The sequence below is a fragment of the Bison bison genome, unplaced genomic scaffold, assembly GCF_000754665.1.
Source record: "Bison bison bison isolate TAMUID 2011002044 unplaced genomic scaffold, Bison_UMD1.0 scf7180017864146, whole genome shotgun sequence".
Taxonomy (NCBI): domain Eukaryota; kingdom Metazoa; phylum Chordata; class Mammalia; order Artiodactyla; family Bovidae; genus Bison; species Bison bison.
This window is the reverse complement of record NW_011494718.1, coordinates 6,917,386-6,925,943: the sequence shown is the minus strand read 5'-3', so window position 1 is coordinate 6,925,943 and position 8,558 is coordinate 6,917,386. Positions and strand designations below refer to the sequence as shown.

At 38.9% G+C, this 8,558-nt stretch overlaps 1 non-coding gene across 1 annotated transcript; it reads left to right on the top strand.

Annotated features, from left to right (window-relative positions):
• The first annotated feature begins 2,766 nt into the window (after positions 1–2,766).
• On the top strand, positions 2,767–2,838 carry TRNAC-ACA. Its single transcript has one exon. It is a non-coding gene; the product is annotated as a tRNA-Cys (tRNA).
• Positions 2,839–8,558: the final 5,720 nt, after the last annotated feature.

The following is an 8,558-nucleotide window of genomic DNA, read 5'->3' as shown; positions in this document are numbered from 1 at the left end:
TCACCTTGTATCTCATAGTTAAAATGCATAAAAAGCAAAACCCTTTCTATTTGAAACCACCAAAGTCATTTGTTTCCTTTACTGAACACTAGCTGTGTGACATTCTTACTAAACCTCCTAAGCCTCTGTCTCTTATATAAAATGAGGTAATAATATCTAAGAGCTGTTGTGATAATTAAATTCGATATTGCAGCTAAAGTACTTAACATAGCGATCTATCTATTTATCTATTCTAAGTATGTGATAGTTATAATCATCATTATTACAGATGATAAGGCACTAGCCCAGGAAACCTTCATTTTTCTGTTGGCAAAAACCTGGTTCTGGCCTGAGCCAAGCCTCATAAGGAGCTACATGACCCCAGGTGTGAGGTGAACAGTTGCCTGGGCAGAAAGCCAGACAGAGCATTCTATTAACCTCCTTAATTCTCAGGAACATGCTCTCTGCTTACCTCTCCAGGGTGCTTGCTACTTTTTTGCCAGCTTCCTGCACCATATGGCCCAATCCTATGCCACATGGCTTCCATTCTTCCTAATTCATAATATCACAAGTTCCTTTAACTCTATTGAAGGATCTTTCTGAAATGGTCCTTGCACTCTTGGGATCTTTCCTATTTACTAACTCCAGATTTTCATCATTTTTGCTATTCTTATCTTTTCAACTCATCAGAGCTAATACAGTAATAACATCAATTTTTCCCCATGTAGATAGAATAGTATTTGGAACATAGGAAATTTTATCCACCACAGAGACATTCTCGTGGCTATAATTAGGATATTCAGAGCCGATATTTCACACTGGAGGGGCACAGCGATACCCTAAATCATTCCTGGAGCCCAATGTAGCTCATGTTGCTGGAAGTTGGATACAAAGATACAATCTAATTGCCAAGAGAGCAGAAAGAGGATTCTAGTCTTCATTTGTGCTCTTGAACAGCATTTGAAGAAACTGGGACTCAGAATGCATACCAACATTCCCACATCTTCTCTGCTCCCCAGTTTTTGCATATGCCATAGTTATTCCCGAGCTTCTTGCTCAAAAATATGACTCAGCAATCCCACTCCTGGGCATACACACTGAGATAACCAGAATTGAAAGAGACACGTGTACCCCAATGTTCATTGAAGCACTATTTACAATAGCTAGACTATGGAAGCAACCTAGATGTCCATCAGCAGATGAATGGATAAGGATGTTGTGGTACATGTATAAAATGGAATATTACTCAGCTATAAAAAGGAATGCATTTGAGTCAGTTCTAATGAGGTGGATGAACTTGGAGCCTATTACACAGAGTGACGTAAGTCATAAAGATAAAGACTGCATATTAATGCATATAAATGGAATTTATAAAGATGGTACTGACAAACCTACATGCAGGCAGCAAAGGAGACACAGACATAAAGAACAGACTTTTGGACTCTGTGGGAGAAGGTGAGGGTGGGATGAGTTGAGAGAATAGCATTGAAACGTGTATTACCATATGTGAAATAGATGACAAGTGCAAGGCCGATGCATGAAGCAGGGCACCCAAAGCCTGTGCTCAGGGACAACCCAGAGGAATAGAGCGGGGAGGAAGTGGAAGGGGGATTCAGGATGGGGGAAACAAATGTATACCTGTGGCCAATTCATGTTGATGTATGGCAAAAACCATCATAATATTGTAATTATTCTCCATTTAAAATAATTAATAAAAAATACACTCCAGAAAACGTCTCCCAGGCTATCGAGTTTCAGTTATGAATCTTATTTTTTTCTATTTCCTATTGCCCCTTTATTATGTGGGTTGAACTAACCTCTGACTTAAGCAAATTTCCCTATCCCCAACTCATTTCTCCTGAGCCTACTTTACAAAACATTCTAAGACCCAGTTGAAAATAAAGCCGTGAAAAATCTGAATTGTTCTTGGATTGCAGAAAAAGAAAGAAACTAAATAGGCAGAGACAAAGCACACTCACCCGAAGCCCAGTCTCAGCCCCACCACAGATTGCTGGCATTCCTTTTTGCAGCTGCAGGTTGAGCGCCCTGTCCTCCGTCTCCTACGTTCTCTGTGGAGGGGCTTCTGCTCTGGATCTCTGCCAGCTTGTAAAGCAGCCCAGCAGGAAACTTTCCTCCAACCCCTGCCACTTTCTCCACCCGCCACAGCCCAGGGCCCATCCAGCTCTATCCCCTGCTCCTGCTCTCCTCTGGAGCTCACCCTGACATTTAGTGGCTTTAGAAAAATAAAAGTACTTTCCAAACAGAAAAAAATGAGGCCCCTAAAGTACCTTTCCAGAGTTCCTAAAAATGAAGAGATTATTAATGACCCCTTCCTCTACTCCTCCACCCCCAAAAATGTTATATAACTCTTTTGAGGAACAGAAAAGGAAGAAGTTAGATGACTTTGATATCATTCTGCATCCAACCCTCCTTGTCTCTACTTCTAGAGTCTGCCTTTGATGAAACAGCCAAGGCCTACTTCCCTGAAGAGACTAGATGATCATCTATCTCCTCAATGAACAGATGATTTTGTACAAAACTCATTTGCTAATATGGCATTGATGCTGTGAGTCCATGGAAGGTGGCAGTAGGGAACAAGAAAGGGACTTTTAATTTCATTAATTATTTCAAGCATATAAAAGATATAGAATATAAGGGCTTCCCGGGTAGCTTAGCAGTAAAGAATCCACCTGCAATGCAGGAGATACAGGAGATTTAGGTTTGATCCCTGGGTGGAGAAGATACCCTGAAGTAGGAAATGGCAACCCGCTCCAGTACTCTTGGACTTCCCTAGTGGCTCAGACGGTAAAGTGTCTGCCTACAATGCAGGAGACCCAGGTTCAATCCCTGGATTGGGAAGATCTCCTGGAGAAGGAAATGGCAACCCACTCAGTATTCTTGCCTGGAAAATCCCATGGACTGTGGAACCTGGCAGGTTGCAGTCCATGTGGTCACAAATAGACACAATTTAGAGACTGAGCAAGCTCACAGAGTGAATATAAAGACCAACCTTATATCAACTATCCAGGTTTCACGAATCTGAACATTTTGCTCTATTTGCTTCAAAGCTCTTTTTCTATTCACACTTACAGGTACAGTTAAAGCCTCCCCATGGTTCCATTCCCCTTGTTATTACCCAGAGATAAACATGATCCTGAGTTACCATGAGGGCACTTTTATTTGTCTCCTACATTAGACTATAAATTCATCAAGGGCAAAATCCATACCTTGTTTGAAGTGAAAACAACTCTCTGTTGGCTTTATAGCCAGCTAAGGAAAAGCAGGAGGTCATTCCCACGTCAAAGTCCTACCTCTCCCCAGTAATTCTGGACATATCCAAAGGGGTGATTCACGGGTACCTACAAAGCAGTTTGTCAGGTCCACTAAGCCTTACAGTAATAACGATGGCAACATTTATTAAATGCTACTCAGTGCTTACTCTGCTGAACATTTTGATAACCACTTTACATGCAAGATTTTCACCCTAGCAGTTATCTATGAAAACAGTTGTTTTATTTTTTTAATTTAACCTGTTTATTTTAATTGAAGGTTAATTACTTTACAGTATTGTGGTGGTTTTTGCCATACAATGATATGAATCAGCCATGGGTGTACATGTATCCCCCCATCCCAAAACCCCCACCTTCTTCTCTCCCCATCCAATCCCTCTGGGTTGTCCCAGTGCACCAGCTTTGAGTGACCTGCTTCATGCATCAAACTTGGACTGGTCGTCTGTTTCACATATGGTAAATACATGTTTCAGTGCTATTCTCTCAAATCATCCTGCCTTCTCCCACAGAGAGTTACAGAGACTTTTCTTCTTAAAGAAAAGTCTGTTGTTTACATCTGTGTCTCTTTTGCTGTCTTGCATATAGGGTTGTTGTTACCATCTTTCTAAATTCCATATATATGCGTTAATATACTGTTTTGGTGTTTTTCTTTCTGACTCACTTCACTCGGTTTCATCCACCTCATTAGATTTGACTCAAATGTATTCTTTCTTTATAGCAGAGTGATATTCTATTGTGTATATGTGCCACAACTTTCTTATCCATTCATCTGCCAATGGACATCTAGCCTGCTTCCATGTCCTAGCTATTGTAAACAATGCTGCAATGAACATTGGGGTACACATGTCTCTTTTAATTCTGGTTATCTCACTGTGTATGTCCAGTAGTGGGATTGCTGGGTCATATGGCAGTTCTATTTCCAGTTTTTAAAGGAAACCTCCACACTGTTCTCCATAGTGGCTGTACTAGTTTGCATTCCCACCAACAGTGTAAGAGGGTTCCCTTTCCTCCACACTCTCTCCAGCATGTATTGTTTGTAGACTTTTTGATGTAGACATTCTGACTGGCGTGAGATGGTACCTTAATGTGGTTTTGATTTGCATTTCTATGATAATGAGTTATGCTGAGCATCTTTTCATGCGTTTGTTAGCCATCTGTATGTCTTTGGAGAAATGTCTGTTTAGTTCTTTGGCCCATTTTTTGATTGGGTTGTTTGTTTTTCTGGTATTGAGCTGCATGAGCTGCTTGTATATTTTGGAGATTAATTCTTTGTCAGTTTTTTTGTTTGCTATTATTTTCTCCCATTCTGAAGGCTGACTTTTCACCTTGCTTATAGTTTCCTTCGTTGTGCAAAAGCTTTTAAGTTTAATTAGGTCCCTTTTGTTTATTTTTGCTTTTATTTCCATTATTCTGGGAGGTGGGTCATGGAGGATCTTGCTGTGATTTATGTCAGAGAGTGTTCTGCCTGTGTTTTCCTCTAGGAGTTTTATAGTTTCTGGTCTTACATTTAGATCTTTAATCTATTTTGAGTTTATTTTTATGTATGGTGTTAGAAAGTGTTCTAGTTTCATTCTTTTACAGGTGGTTGACCAGTTTTCCTGACCTGCATGCAAATTTCTCAAGAGGCAGATCAAGTGGTCTGGTATTCCCATCTCTTTCAGAATTTTCCACAGTTTATTGTGATCCACACAGTCAAAGGCTTTGGCATAGTCAATAAAGCAGAAATAGATGCTTTTCTGGAACTCTCTTGCTTTTTCCATGATCCAGCTGATGTTGGCAATTTGATCTCTGGTTCCTCTGCCTTTTCTAAAACCAGCTCAGTGTGCTGCAATTCATGGGGTCACAAAGAGTCGGACACGACTGAGCGACTGATCTGATCTGACCAGTTTTCCTAGCACTACTTGTTAAAAGAGATTGTCTTTTCTCTGTTGTATATTTTTGCCTCCTTTGTCAAAGATTAGGTATCCATAGATATGTGGATTCATCTCTGAGCTTTCTATTTTGTTCCATTGATCTATATTTCTGTTTTTGTGCCAGTACCATACTGTCTTGATGACTGTGGCTTTGTAGTATAATTCTTCTTTCTCAAAATTTCTTTGGCTATTTGAGGTTTTTTGTGTTTCCATACAAATTGTGAAATTATTTGTTCTAGTTCTGTGAAAAATACTGTTGGTAGCTTGATACGGATTGCATTGAATCTATAAATTGCTTTGGGTAATATACTCATTTTCACTATATTGATTCTTCTGATCCAAGAACATGATATATTTCTCTATTTGTGTCATCTTTGATTTCTTTCATCAGTGTTTTATAGTTTTCTATATATAGGTCTTTTGTTTCTTTAGGTAAATTTGTTCCTAGGTATTTTATTCTTTTCATTTCAATGGTGAATGGGATTGTTTACTTAATTTCTCTTTCTGTTTTCTCATTGTTTGTGTATAGGAATGCAAGGGATTTCTGTGTATTAATTTTATATCCTGAAACTTTACTGTATTTATTGATTGGCTCTAGTAATTTTCTGGTGGTATCTTTAGGGTTTTCTATGTAGAGGATCATGTCATCTGCAAACAGTGATAGTTTTACTTCTTCTTTTCCAATCTGAATTCCTTTTGTTTCTTTTCCTTCTCTGATTGCTGTGGCTAAGAATTCCAAAACTATGGTGAATAGTAGTGGTGAAAGTGGGCACCCTTGTCTTGTTCCTGACTTTAGAGGAAATGCTTTCAATTTTTCACTATTGAGGATAATGTTTGCTGTGGGTTTATCATAGATGGCTTTTATTATGTTGAGATATGTTCATTCTATGCCTGCTTTCTGGAGAGTTTTCATCATAAATGGGTGTTGAATTTTGTCAAAGGCTTTCTCAGCATCAACTGAGATAATCATATGGCTTTTATCTTTCAACTTGTTAATACAGTGTATCACATTGATTTGTGAATATTGAAGAACCCTTGCATCCCTGGGATAAAGTCCACTTGGTCACAATGTATGATCTTTTTAGTATGCTGTTGGATTCTGTTTGTTAGAATTTTGTTGAGGATTTTTGCATCTATATTCATCAGTGATATTTTTGTGGCATCTTTGTCTGGTTTTTGTATTAGGATGATGGTGGCCTCATAGAATGAGTTTGTGAGTTTACCTCCCTCTGAAATTTTCTGAAAGAGTTTGAGTAGGATAAGTATTAGCTGTCCCCTAAATTTTTGGTAGAATTCACCTGTGAAGCCATCTGGTCCTGGGCTTTGTTTGTTGGAAGATTTTTGATTACAGTTTCTATTTCTGTGCTTGTGATGGATCTGTTAAGATTTTCTATTTCTTCCTGGTTCAGTTTTGGAAGGTTATACTTTTCTAAGAATTCATCCATTTCTTCCAAGTTGTCCGTTTTACTGGCATATAGTTGCTGATAGTAGTCTCTTATGATCCTTTGTATTTCTGTGTTTTCTGTTGTGATTTCTCAATTTTCATTTCTAATTTTATTGATTTCATTTTTCTCCCTCTTTTTCTTGATGAGTCTAGCTAATGGTTTGTCTATTTTATTTATCTTCTCAAAGAACCAGCTTTTAGTTTTGTTGATTTTTACTATAGTCTCATCTGTTTCTTTTTCATTTATTTCTGTTCTGATTTTTATGATTTCTTTCCTTCTACTAACTTTGGGGTTCTTCAATTCTTCTTTTCCTAGTAGCTTTAGGTGTAAAGTTGGGTTATTTATTTGCTGTTTCTCTTGTTTCTTGAGGTAAGCTTGTATTGCTATGAACCTTCCTCTTAGCACTGCTTTTACTGAATCCCATAGGTTTTGGGTTGTTATGTTTTCATTTTCATTTGTTTCTATGCATATTTTGATTTCCTTTTTGATTTCTTCCATGATCTGTTGGTTATTCAGAAGCATGTTTTTAGCCTCCAGATGTTCGTATTTTTAATAGATTTTTTTCCCTTGTAGTTGACATCTAATTTTACTGCATTATGATCAGAAAAGATGCTTGAAATTACTTCGATTTTTTTGAATTTACCAAGGCTAGATTTATGACCCAGGATGTGATCTATCCTGGAGAATGTTCCACGTGCACTTGAGAAAAAGGTGAAATTCATTGTTTGGGGGTGAAATGCCCTATAGATATCAATTAGGTCTAACTCGTCCATTGTATCATTTAAAGCTTGTGTTTCCTTGCTAATTTTCTGTTTGGTTGATTTATCCATATGTGTGAGTGGGGTATTAAAGTCTCCCACTGTTATTGTGTTACTGTTAATTTTCCCTTTCATACTTGTTAGCATCTGCCTTACATATTGAGGTACTCCTATGTTGGGTGCATATATATTTATAATTGTTATATCTTCTTCTTGGATTGATCTTTTGATCATTATGTATTGTCCTTCCTAGTCTCTTTTCAGTCTTTATTTCAAAGTCTATTTTATCTGATATGAGTATTGCTACTTCTGCTTTCTTTTGGTTTCCATTTGCATGAAATATCTTTTTCCAGCCCTTCACTTTCAGTCTGTATATGTCCCTTGTTTTGAGGTGGCTCTCTTGTAGACAGCATATATTGGGGTCTTGATTTTGTATCCACTCAGCCAGTTGTTCTTATTTTAGAGACAAGAATGGAGAAGGCAATGGCACCCCACTCCAGTACTCTTGCCTGGAAAATCCCATGGATGGAGGAGCCTGGTGGGCTGCAGTCCACGGGGTTGCTAGGAGTCGGACACGACTGAGCGACTTCACTTTGATTTTTCACTTTCATGCATTGGAGTAGGAAATGGCAACCCACCCCAGTGTTCTTGCCTGGAGAATCCCATGGACAAAGGAGCCTGGTGGGCTGCTGTCTATGGGGTCGCACAGAGTTGGACACAACTGAAGCAACTTAGCAGCAGCAGCAGTAGAGACAAGAAAATGGCTTCTAGAGAAGAAACATCACAGTTTCCAGTGAGAATGTTTGAACCCAAGTAGCTGACTCTCAGATCCTTCCTCATACTTCTTCCTTCAGCGCTGTTCTTCCACCAGCTCCAATTCCCAACCCACTTGTCCAAGTTCACTTGTAAAGCCATGTGGAGATAGCTCAGCAGTTCCCTGGTCTCTCATGAGACCATCACCACCCCTGCTGCCAGTGTGTGTCAGATGTTCCCAAGCAGAGTGAAGGGCATCAGGATGGGATTCTTCCTGTATCAGGCTGATCATCTTGAGAGATTGGGGCCCAAAGAGAAAATCTCCAGTGTAGATTTAAAATTAAATGGCCCTGAAAACCTGCCCTATGATTTTTAGAGTCTTAAGTCAGAACTATTTCAAAAGCAGGAAGGGTGTGATTT